The following is a 13,897-nucleotide window of genomic DNA, read 5'->3' on the forward strand; positions in this document are numbered from 1 at the left end:
ACTGCTTTTTTCATTAACTGTTGAAACTTGGAAGCAACCAAAATGTTTTTCAGTAGGTGAATGGGTAAATAAACTGTAGTTCACCTAGAAAAGTGAATAATTTTCAGTTATAATTAGAAATGAGATACCAACCCATGAAAATAAATAGAGGAAACTTAAATGTGTATGATTAAGTGAAAGAAGACAATCTTGAAAGGCTACATACTGTATGATTCCATCTGTATGACATTCTGAAAGGCAAATATGTGTAATCAGTGAAAGGCTGAGTGACAGCCCATGGTTAGGAAGGAGGGAGGTGATGACAAACTGAAATAACAATGAAGCAATCACAGTTCAGGCATAGAAAAATGCAGTTGGATGTCCATTTAATTTCTGGTCTCAGAACTGTCTCTGCACCACTGAAAACTTGAACCTTCTTTGAACTGGTCCAGATCCAAGGATACTACCAGCACTATTCAGAATAACACCTGCCAGCTCCAACATTATGGTTTCAAGGGCTACGTCTGTAATTGTGTAACCATTTCAGAATCCAATCAATACTTACTGAACACCCTTGCTTCTTGCAAGTTCCAATCATAATTCTTGGCAAATAACTCATGTAACTAACTGTAATCTTGCTGTTTTTGCCTTTGCAGGCCTCTCCCATTTCATGGTTCAATAGACTCCGCTTCCTGAATCTGTGCCTCCCAGGCTACTGTCTATCAAACCCCAAATAAACATCCTTTTGTTTCCATCAGACTCGCCATATAGCTCAGTTGGTAAAGAATCCACCTGCCAATGCAGGTGACCCTGGTTCGATTCCTGGGTCAGGAAGATCCCCTGAGAAAGGACAGGTGACCCATCCCAGTATTCTTGGGCTTCACTTGTGGCTTAGTTGGTAAAGAATCCATTTGCAGTGTGGGAGACCTGGATTCGATCTCTGGATTAGAAAGATACCCTGGAGAGGGGAAGGCTACCCACTTCAGTATTCTGGCCTGGAGAATTCCATGGACAGTCCATGGGGTTGCAAAGAATTGGACTCGACTGAGCAACTTTCACTTTCCATTTCTGAAATTTTGGTTAACCCAGGTATGAAGACAGGTAGAATACTGGGAATTTTTTTTTAAAGTTTTTAATTGTAGGATAATTGCTTTACAATATTGTGTTGGTTTCTGCTGTACAACAATGTAAATCAGTTATAGGCAACATGTATCCCCTCCCTTTTGTGCCTCCCCACCCACCACCACCTCCATCCTACCACTCTAGGTCATTACAAACTGAACTGAGCCCCCTATGCTATACAGCAGCTTCCCACTAGCTAGCTAGCTATTTTACACATGGTAGTGTCTATATGTCAATGCTACTCTCTCATTTCGTCCCATACTCTCCTTCCTCCACTGTGTCCACAAGTACATTCTCTACAGCTGCATCTCTGTTTCTGCCCTGCAATTAGTTTCATCGGTACCACTTATCCAGATTCCGTGTGTGTGTGTGTGTTACTATAACTGTTTTTCTCTTTCTGACTTACCTCACTCTGTATGACAGACTCTAGGTCCATCCACCTCACTGCAACCAACTCAGTTTTCTTCTTTTTTATGGGTAATATTCCATGGTACATATGTACCACAACATTATTGATTCATCTGATGATGGAAATCTAGGTTGCTTCCATGTTCTGACTATTGTAAATAGCTCTGCAATGAACACTGGGGTACATGCGCTTTTTTGAATTATGGTTTTCTCAGGGTATATGGCCAGTAGTGGGATTGTTGGGTCATAGGGTAGTTCTATTTCTATTTTTTCTAAGGAATCTCCATACTGTTCTCCATAGTAGCTGTATGAACTTAAATTATCACCAACATTTTTTAAGACATTGGAACTACTGTATATGATGCTACAAGTATGAATACAAGCCACTATACATTTCTCCAAAGCCAAAGAATTTACAACACCAAGAGGGAACCCTAATGCAAACTATGGACCTTGGATGATTATAGTTTGTCAGTGTATGTTCACCAGTTGTAACAATTACACCACTCTGGTGGAAGATGTCAATAGTGGGGAACATTATGCATGAGTGGAGGCAGAGGGCATATGAGAAATCTCTTTCTCTCAATTTTGCTGTGTAACCAAAAAATGTTCTAAAAAATAGTCTCTCTCTCTCTATATATATATATATATCTCATATATGTATGTCAATGAGAATTAACTATTTTTATAGGCATCAACATGGATGAATCAAAAACATGATACTGAGTGGAAAAAAAAGCCATATAAGTTTCAAAATCACCAAACTAATCAAATTATTATTAAAATCACAATATGATAAATTTGGAGAAGGAAATGGCAACCCACACCAGTATTCTTGCCTGGAGAATCTCTTGGAAAGGAGGCTGGCATGTTACAGTCCATGGGGTTACAAAGTCTCAGACACAACTGAAGTGACTTAGCACAGCACATGGTAAACTTTCGGGGGGTTGCCATACTTTGACAATACAAAAAGTTTTCTGGCGACTGTCAGTGCTCTATTTCTTTAGCATGGTGATGGTTTAATGTTTGCATTCACTTTGTAAGTATTTATCCATATATACACTAATGAATTATGTATTTGTATTGGCACATTACAATTTATTTAATTAACATGATAAATATTTTTATATTTCATTGGACTTATGAGATTTTTAAATAATTTAATTTAAAAAAGAATTGTATCTCTATTTCTCCTTTCAATAGAATTCCACCACTATCTTTCTTGATTCTTTTACTTTCAAATTTGTGGAGGACTATGCATATTAGCTTTCTTTTCAAGATTCCACTGCACTAACATGGCAACTGAACCCTAGAGCTATATCAATAGTAAGTAGCTGAGGGTTACTTTCTCTGTTTGGATCTTGATATTATAATAAAAAAAATTTCAAGAATGTATGGCAAAAAAAAGGTAAATAAGAATTTTTCTTTTTCAATTTTCTCATTTTATTCCAGGGTATATTTTAGAAAACATAACTGTCTCAGACACTAAAGAAATCAATATAATTTGCATGCATGACTTTTTAAAATAGTGAAACTGATCAAGAAAATAAAGAATGTGGTTAGTTAATATTACAAATAAGGCTTGAAAATTTTTGGATGATAATGAATTCAAAGATAAAAAAATAAGAATTAATAGAAAATACAGTCTAAATTGAAGTAAGTGGAATCATTTAAATACCTGGTTGTAGGGTGAGATAGTTCATAGTGATTACAAGTAGACTTGGAAATGCGGGAGTAAATATCACAGTCTAATAGGTAAAGGAGAAGGCAATGGCACCCCACTCCAGTACTCTTGCCTGGAAAATACCATGGGCGGAGGGACCTGGTAGGCTGCAGTCCATGGGGTTGCGAAGAGTTGGACATGACTGAGCGACTTCACTTTCACTTTTCATTTTCATGCTTTGGAGAAGGAAATGGCAACCCACTCCAGTGTTCTTACCTGGAGAGTCCCAGGGACGGGGGAGCCTGGTGGGCTGCCACCTATGGGGTCGCACAGAGTCGGACACGATTGAAGCGACTTAGCAGCAGCAGCAGCAGGTAAAAAAGAAAACAGTCTAAGAAATTGATTGATACAGAAGTAAAAAGTGAAAATCATATATTGTGGTCCTTTGGTCTCACCTATATTGAAATAAAGGACCAAAATATTAACACTAGGATAATATGCAGAAGAAAAAGAAATCTCCAAGGAAAAATATAACCAAGTTTACTCAGTTTTAAGAAGTACAATTTTTGTGTTTTCAGAAATGAATTTGAATGCTAAACTTACTATTGCAAAAAACTTTAAAGACAGAAAAAATTCATAATGAACTTATTTACAACCCATATATGTATAGGTTATGTATGTATGTAAATGCATGCATACAATATTGATTCCACAGAGGGCTGAACAATTTAAGCCAAATGGTCAAGGCTTGCAATCAAACCTCTGGAGAGAAACAATCAATAGCCCAGCTTCTGCCTGTAAAATTGTAACTTCAATTAACATGATTCTGTTCACAGGAAGGAATGGATAAGAACAAATACTTCATTTAATAGCGTGGGTTTTGTTGACATCTAAGCTGACAACAAGTGTGTAACTAAGATAATATTTGTAATTCCTTTTTAATTTCCATCATTGATGTACAATTCCCTAGGTTCTTCTCCCCTCCAGAAAATAACTGACTAGTGAAAGATTATCTTTTTTCCTAACAATACACATTTTGGGTTCTGGTTTTGCTAATAAGATATGTACCATAAAGAATTCTTACCAACCTGTAAAGAGGCTTTGAGAGGTATCAAGTATTAAATTTCAGGTATACTTCTATCTTTCCAAAACAGAAAAATAATGTTAGAGAAGATATTTCTTAGAAAATCTCAACAAATATCTTTTATATTTTACATGAGGCAAAATTTGCATATGTATGGACATTTATCATAGAGACATCCATGTGTTATATTTCAATACATTTAAAATTAATTGCTGGAGCTTAAATAAATAGATATATTTATTTACATTCTGCCTTAAAAATCTTGAGATGAGTTTTCCTGGCTTATATTCTTGGAAATTACTCTTTTGCTTGTTTCAGTCTTACAGAAAGATTTCTTTAAGTCCTCAAGTATTATTGTATGTGTCTGATAGGAGTTTTAAGAAATGATCATTAATAGTTTTATCTCTGCCACATATGAATTCATATTAACTTCAAAGGAAGCCAGTTTACATATAGAAAAGATAAGTATACAGAGGGAGCAGAAATCAGCCCCTCAGAACTCAGATAAATGGTAACTTTCAAGTTAATTCTGAACCACAAAAGCTAGTTAAGTCATGGTATATCAAATATAGAGAAGAAGAAAATCTGCATCACATGTATATTTTTCCTTCCTAGCTACAACTGCTACATCTGCTAGAAATTGCCATTATAGCACCTTAGAGAGGATTTATTCAACAACAGTACTAATCTCCATGGAAATTTAATAACAAGAGTCTATTTTATCTCTGTAAGGTAGCCATCTTAGCCTCTAGGTCCTTTCAAATGGACATTTTAGCTCATTCTTAACTATGCAAAAAAAAAAGCTGTTGAGTACCTACTTGGTAATAGGGCAGTGAGTAGCACTTGAAGGATCCTAAAGCAACATTAGCTGAATGGTGATCAAACAAACAAATGAATGAACAAAGAGAAAGCTTTTTACTTTGAGAATGCTAATGACAAGACAAAGATCAACCAGCCAGAAATCTAACCTGCCGAGTTTATAGTCTGGCTGACTGGATGTGAACACCCATGGCTGATTCATGTCAATGTATGGCAAAAACCACTACAATATTGTAAAGTAATTAGTCTCCAATTAAAATAAATAATTTTTTTTAATGGATTAGTTCTAGATAGAAACCTCGGGAAGTTCAGAGAAGAGAGCTCACTTCAAGTTCTGAGGTTCAAAGAAGACTTCATGGAAGATATGGAATTTAAGATTAGCTTTGCTGTTGACAAGATTAAGGCTATGTGGAAACAGAATAAATAGAATGTTGTGCAATGAGAAGACCATGAACAAAATCAGGGAAGTCAGGAAGAATAGAAAAGAAATTCCAAATAAATGATTCAGTTTGGCCAGAACACAGGTTGGCCATGAGAAGCAAGAGAAATAAAATAAAGATAAATATTTATCCACAGATAAATAAGATTACGTCTTACACATTATACTGAAGGGTGAAATTTTCTTATGTAATCAACAGAGAACACTTAAAATTTGGGAGCTGAGGATAGATGGAGACTGACAGAAAATAAGCTTCTATTGCTATGAGGTTTATATTTTAAGTAAGGGGTATTCCAATGCTGCAACATCTAATTGCAAAATATGAAATCTCTTTTTTAAGGCAACTCTCAATTTACTGCCATTTCCTAGCAAGAGGCAAGATGAAGAAAGAAGAAGAAAAACAAAACAGAACTAAAAGTCAAATGATCAGGACTCTGGCTTAATCTCAGTTCTGGGACACTGAGTAAGTGGATAGAATCACTCTGGACCCCAAAACAGAACTTATAAATTAAGGGATTAAGCAACAACCCTCCTTTTTCCAATAACAGATGCAATTTTCAAAATTCTATCATTATTTAAAACATCTTCTTGCTTTGACTCTGACGTTTGTCAACAGTTACTGTAGAAATTCTAAGACAAATTGTTAAATATGCCAAGGTTAACTAGGACCTTTAGGATCCTTATTTTTACATTCTATTGAGTTCATATTGATGGAATTTTAAACAACATATCTTATATCTCTACTTAAAATCAGATAATTTTAAACAATACCCAAATGGCTGATATTTTTAAATGCTGTTTAAAATAAAATTTTATACAAGTATATGTTAATATACATATATACATTTTATGTCTTCACATACATTCATTTATGCAAATATAGTTTGTTTATAGTATTGGAAGAATGTTACAGTGGACATTTTTCTCTATGGACTTTTTAATGATAAAAAATAAAACTAAACAAAAAATAAATATACACACACGTAACTGATCCTTGAACAGTTTTTCAATAAATAAATTGGAAAAATTTTAAAAATATGAAAAAACTCAGACTGAGTAAGTATGTCATGAATGTATAAAATATATGTAAGCAAATACTAGTCTTCTCATGCAGATATAAGGTGACTGATGCGTAGTATAAAATCAATGACATGTTAGTTTTCTCACTGTTTTACATCTTTGTTTTCAAATAATTATATTACTATATAACATATCTCTTTCTTGTAATTGGAGAAAATGCCCATCAGCTTATCACCAAGGGGAAGAGCTGTAAAAAAGGTAATATTGTTTCCAATACTGTATATGAATATGACTGTAACCAGTCAGTCAGGTCAGTCACTGAGTCATGTCCAACTCTTTGAGATCCCATGGACTGCAGCACGGCAGGATTCCCTGTCCATCACCAACTCCTGGGGCTTACTCAAAGCCATGTCCATCGAGTCAGTGATGCCATCCAACCATCTCATCCTCTGTCGTCCCCTTCTCCGCCTGCTTTCAATCATTCCCAGCATTAGGGTCTATTCAAATGAAGCAGTTCTTCACATCAAGTGGCCTAAGTATTAGATTTTCAGCTTCAGCATCAGTCCTTCCAATGAATATCCAGGACTGATTTCATTTAGGATGGACTGGTTGGATCTCCTTGCAGTCCAAGGGACTCTCAAGAGTCTTCTCCAACACCACAGTTCAAAAGCATCAATTCTTCAGTGCTCAGCTTGCATTACAGTCCAATTCTCACATCCATACATGGCTACTAGAAAAACCATAGCCTTGACCAGAAAGATCTCTGTCAGCAAAGTAATGTCTCTGCTTTTTAATATGCTGTCTAGGTTGGTCACAGCTTTTCTTCCAAGGAGCAAGCATCTTTTAAATTCATTTCTGTAGTCACCATCTGCAGTGATTTTGGAGCCTCAAAAAATAAATTTTCTCACTGTTTCCATTGTTTCCCCATCTATTTCTCATGAAGTGGTGGGACCAGATGCCATGATCTTAGTTTTCTGAATGTTGAGTTTTAAGTCAGCTTTTTCACTCTCTTCTTTCACTTTCATCAAGAGTTCTTTAGTTTTTCGTTTTCTGCCATAAGGGTAGTATCAGCTGCATATGTGAGTTTATTGATATTTCTCCCAGCAATCTTGATTCCAGCTTACACTTCATCCAGCCCAGCATTTCACATGATGTACTCTGCATATAAGTTAAATAAGCAGGGTGACAATATACAGCCTTGATGTACTCTTTTCACAATTTGGACCCAGTCTGTTGTTCCATGTCCAGTTCTAACTGTTGCTTCTTGACCTGCATATAGATTTCTCAGGAGGCAGGTCAGGTGGTCTGATGCTCCCATCTCTTTCAGAATTTTCCACAGTTTATTGTGATCCATACAGTAAAAGGCTTGGGCGTAGTCAATAAAGCAGATGTTTTCATGGAATTTTCTTGCTTTTTTGATAATCCAACGGATGTTGGCAATTTGATCTCTGTTTCCTCTGCCTTTTCTAAATCCAGCTTAAACATCTGGAAATTTACAGTTCACGTACTGTTCAAGTCTGCCTTGGAAATCTTTAAACATTACTTTGCTAGAATGTAAGATGAGTGCAATTGTGCAGTGGTTTGAACATGTTTGGCATTCCCTTTCTTTGAGATTGGCATGAAAACTGACCTTTTCAAGTCCTGTGGCCACTGCTGTATTTTCCAACTTTCCTGGCATATTGAGTGCAGCACATTAAAAGCATCACCCTTTAGGATTTGAAATAGCTCAACTGTAATTCCATCACCTCCACTAGCTTTGTTTGTGATGGTGCTTCCAAAGGCCCAATTGACTTTGCATTCCAGGATGTCTGGCTCCAGGTGAGTGATCTCACCATCGTGGTTTTCTGAGTCATAAAGATCTTTTTTGTATAGTTCTCCTCTGTATTCTTGCCACCTCTTCTTAATATATTCTACTTCTATTAGGTCCATACCATTTCTGTCCTTTATTGTGCCCATATTTGCATGAAATGTTCCCTTGGTATCTCCAGTTTTCTTGAAGAGATCTCTAGTCCTTCCCATTCTATTGTTTTCCTCTGCTGCTGCTACTGCTGCTAAGTTGCTTCAGTCATGTCCGACTCTGTGCGACCCCAGAGACGGCAGCCCACCAGGCTCCCCCGTCCCTGGGATTCTCCAGGCAAGAACACTGGAGTGGGTTGCCATTTCCCTTTCCTCTATTTATTTGCATTGATCACTGAGGAAGGCTTTCTTTTCTCTCGTTGCTATTCTTTGGAACTCTGCATTCAAATGGGTATATCTTTCCTTTTCTCCTTTGCCTTTAGCTTCTCTTCTTTCCTCAGCTATTTGTAAGGCCTCCGCACACAACATTATAATTACAATGACTGTAAAACTGTATGTGATAAAGATGTTATGATACGTACATGTATAAGCTCAGTTACCATGAAGAAATTAAATAAATTACAATAGGCTACCATAAACCATATTGCTGATTCTTTATCAATGCATGGATTTTTATAACTGCAAATAAATATAAATTTATTTTTCAATTTCCTTTCTCTTTTTTCATGTTGAGTATAATACATATAGCATCTATTGTTTTTCATTGTATAAGATCCTACTGATAAAGGTACTGAAAGAGAATTCATCTTGTAAAGAGACAAAATAAAATTATGGTGTCACTAATTACGGTACAGAACTATAAGAGCTTTTCTCTTATGATTTTCCTAACACTTTCTCTAGCTTATTTTATTGTAAGAATATAGTATATAACGTATATAACATAGAAAATATGTGTTAGCTGACCACTTTTGTTATTGGTAAGGCTTCCAGACAACAATAAACTATTAGGAGCCGCTCAGTCATGTCCAACTCTTTGAGATGCCAGGGACTATACAGTCCATGGAATTCTCCAGGCAGATTCTGTACCAGCTGAGCCACAGAGGAAGACTAAGAATACTGGACTAGGTAGCCTATCCCTTCTCCAGAGGAACTTCCCAACCCAGGAATCGAACCAGGGTCTCCAGCATTTCAGGCTGATTCTTTACCAACTGAGCTTTAGGTAAATTTTGAGGGGTTCCAAAATTAAAAACCAAATTTCTGACTGCATGGCAGTCTGTGCTTTTAATCCCGCAACCCTTCTCAAGGGCCAACTGTATTGTTTAACAATGTCAGAAATCTTTTTCTTGAGATGCTTTTTATTGATTAGAAGTGATAAACTGAAAATATTTGAGAAATGATCTTTCTCACTTGGTTACTTGTTAGAAATTAGGAATTGTTTTTAATTACCTTGAATGTGTCTGATTGATTTCCCAGGTGGCACTAGTGATAAAACAACTGCCTGCCAATGCAGGAGACATAAGAGGCTCAGGTTTGATCCCGGGCGGGGGGGGTGGGGGGGGGGTGGGGGGGGGCGGTGGAGGGAGATGCCCTGGAGGAGGGCATGGCAACCCACTCCTGTATTCTTGCCTGGAGAATCCCATGCACAGAGGAGCCTGGTGGGCTACAGTCCATAGGGTCACAAAGAGTCAGACAGGACTGAAGTGCCTTACCATGCACATACATGTCTGGTTATTTTGTACAGAATCTTTGGTACAGAATTTCTCATGTCAAGTTACAAAATTCTTGGAAATCAGTATAAAGACTAAAGGCCCTTAGGATGATACTTGATTACATGTATCTCAGCAAGCCCATACAGTAATTTGTAATAACAGAACAGCTTCTTGACTTAGAATACTCATGACCTGAATCTTCAGGGCAGTTCACCTAAAAACTGTCATTACTCTACGGCTCTCTTAAACGCCTAATACCTACTTATGGACATCTTCAGTGTTGAAGAGTTTCAAGGATCAAGAAGCCATCCTCCTTTGATACATTTACCATTTTGAGTAAGAAGTTATTTTCAGTCCTATTCTGAGACTTAAATTTCATTAAAAAACACCATATATTACATTTTTATCTCAATTTCCCCTTTCTTAACAGAATAAGTAAAATAATTTCTGACTGAAGAACTCAATAAAAGGTTCAGCAGTTTTCTGTTATTTCCTTCTCATGTCAGCTCAGGGACATACACTGAACAAATCCCTGAATCTCTCAGGTTCTCTGTTTTTTAAACTGTGAAATGGGCATAGTGAGCTTGACTTGCTTCCGAAGTACCTCCTGTGGAATTTACTTATTCATTATGATTCATTAAACTTCACTTCCAAAATATAACACATCATAAAATGTAAAATATTATTATTAAATATTCAGAGTGAGGGTTTTTTTTTCCCTCTGACATTATTATCATGCTGCTCAAACAGATGCTAATAATGTAAACTCTGTGGGAAACAATTTCAATTATTCATGGCAATAATGTCCATAATGTGTTGTTGGTGGATATGCTGGGCGACGCTTTTTAACCTATTCAGTGTGATGGCTTCTGACAAAACCTCCCTCTCCAGGTAATATGAAATAAGATGCTTTAGGCAACTATTTCTTTTAACAGCTCTCCATCTGATATACAACTTTATAGGAAAGTTTCTGCAATCTGTGTCAAACTTCTTGTCTTCAGGGAGGCCAATTCACCTACATCAAACCTTCATATTCTCAAATGAATGGGAAAGATTGGAAGGTGAGCGGGCTGTGCAGAGAAGGAAAAAGAAAGTGGCATAAATCAAGAGAGATAAGTCAAACATATCCTAACCGGGATGAACACAGAAAGCTACAACAAGGAAATGAAATATGCACTAAATTGGCAATTTATTACTTCCAGAAAGAACCTTCTGAATTCTGAAATTGTGAACAAAAAACTGGCATTAGGAATATGCCATACATTTTACATAAAAGTGAAGATGTTATGAATAATCAAAATGGGGCCAAAAATAGAAAAATGATTAATAAATGAGTAATTGTGCATACAAATACAAACTTCCTATACCTGGAAAATTATTTGTGAAATTCTTCATAATTTAGTGTTTCCTAGATAAGTATTATTGATTATATGTGTGAAAAAATTAATTGTACCAGAGACACATTTTTTATAAATATATTTCACTGGGCACAGAGATCCTTATTTGTAGAGTGATCCCAGGTTTCTACTGTAATACATACTTGGAAGGTCATGAGTAAGACAGTTAATCATATACTTTGGTGAAAGATCCAAGGAGTCAAAGGTGTTGACTGCTTCAACTATTTCCTTAAGGCTCACCATTTGGAAGACACTTTTAAATGAAATCCAATTTTAATACCATTCCTTTGAATAAAGACAGAGCTGTTGACTCCAAAACTCACTGTTCTTTTACGAACTGCTATTAAGAGCCACTTAGAAGATGGTGGTTATCCAGACTGATTCAGTGATCTTGCTTCTTAGAATTATTGAAAAACAAAAATTTATGTAACAAGCTGTTATAGCAAGATTATTTATCATGGTAAACTCAGGAAGTAGTCAGGGTTTCAGGACAGCTAATGAGAATATTTTGCAACTATAAATTCAACAACTGTGAAACCATGAATAACTACTGAAAGTAGTACTTTTAAAATGATATATACACTTTAAAAATTATAAACATTCAAGTATTATAATAAAAATAATGAAGTAAAACTAGATTCTGTTTATAAATTATAAAACTATGAATAGATTTCAGCTTCTGTGATGTTTCGGTTTTAATTTGTGTGTTTACCAGAAAAAAAAATCAAAGCATTAAGGACCTACTTAAGCCATTAGTACACTGGAATAAACACATTTTTATTATTTAAGATAGACGTGTTCGAGAGCAGAGTAGAAAAAATAGAAAAGCTAATTATATATTGAGCACCGAGTGTGTCCCAGACACAAAACTGATTTAAATTTGTATCTCATTTAACTTTCACAACAAATTTAAAAGATAGTTGCTGGTCCTCTCCCTTACATGTAAGAAAATTAATACTAAAAGACCCAAAACAACATGTTTGATGTCCCAGAAGTAGCAGAAGAGAGATATAAACTAAACCTGACACATATTTTCCACATCATCCACATTTTCTCCATTCAGATATGTGGGAATGCCTGGGAAGTGTAATTTTAGCTGGCATATGCAGGGGAATTCTGGCCAGATGGTCAGTTGAGGAGCAAGATGAGTCATGGAACCACCAAATCTTGGAAGGGGAAGTGATAGGGTAAAGAGGTGATGCCAAAGGTACTTTTTTACTAACTCAGAATTATATTTGTTACCATGATTTCACATCTTTTACTTGCTGACACTGTGAAATAAAATATCCAATATTATACAAAATTAAAGTAGGCATTTTAATTCACAAGTAGCTTGATTCATCTGGGACCCCTCTTCTCTCCTGGGAAGAAAAGTGCATCAAGTTCAAATTAATTATACTAGCCGGTGTCTCAAAGCAAACATTTGATATAATACCTGCTGATATTTTAGGGCAATTGCTGGGCAATAAGAGGGCATAGGAAATCAAAAAAGGAGACACAATGAAGTTGTACAAGATAGAAATATAGTCTCTAAAAGTGAGGGTTTGCAGATACTTAGGACTCCACATTACACAATTACAAAATATTATCCAGAGAGAATAATAAATATTACTCTTCACTGAATTAACAAAAAATATTAGGTACATCAATACCATTAAATCCTCTTTCCTGATCTCCCTGGAAATGGGAAACTTTATCCTTCCTGAGTGTAAGAAAGACAAAAGGAGAAAAATGGGGGAAAAAAAAAAAAAAAAGGAAAGGTTTGCAACACTGAGAGTCATCAAAATGAGCCAAAAGTTTCCTTGGTGAGAGAGAATAGGTGCTTGACATGATGAGACATATGCGAGTCAGACTATCCAGAGGTCCCCTGACCACACTGGTCATGACTGAGGCATCTGTTCATCAGGCTGGTGTAATCCAGATCTGGTATTCTCTGGAGACACAGGAGTGAAGGGATCCTGGTGCCTAGGGATGGATTTCTCAAGTTACAGTAAACAGGTACTGCTTTGAATTGCCACCAATCAAAGCAAGACTAAAAGTTTCATCAACCTCCTCGAGGCCTTTGAGTGTTTCCTTAGCTCATTCTTTCTTCAAGGTACCTTCAAGCAACACTATGGAGTAAGACTGGATGAATGAAAACATATCCAAATCATATCATCAATAAAAGCATCATAGTTACATAGGTATACATACAGAGATAAACACAATCTTAAAAAGATATACGCATAAATGGAAGTAGTGTCTAAAAGCAAAATAATGTTTTCAAGTACACTAATTAAGTCCTTATTTATAATTCTCGTTTGGAGGATAGCCATTTAAACCTTGCAAATACCCTATATCTTAATTTTAATTATGTGTCTTAATATATTGCTCAATTTTGTATGAATGGAGGCAAATATTTTTTATAAAAGAATTTGTGAAATTCAAGTATTACATGAATGTCTTGGAGATGACAATGAA

This window comes from Budorcas taxicolor, chromosome 7 (assembly GCF_023091745.1).
Source record: "Budorcas taxicolor isolate Tak-1 chromosome 7, Takin1.1, whole genome shotgun sequence".
In the NCBI taxonomy this organism is placed as follows: Eukaryota; Metazoa; Chordata; class Mammalia; order Artiodactyla; family Bovidae; genus Budorcas; species Budorcas taxicolor.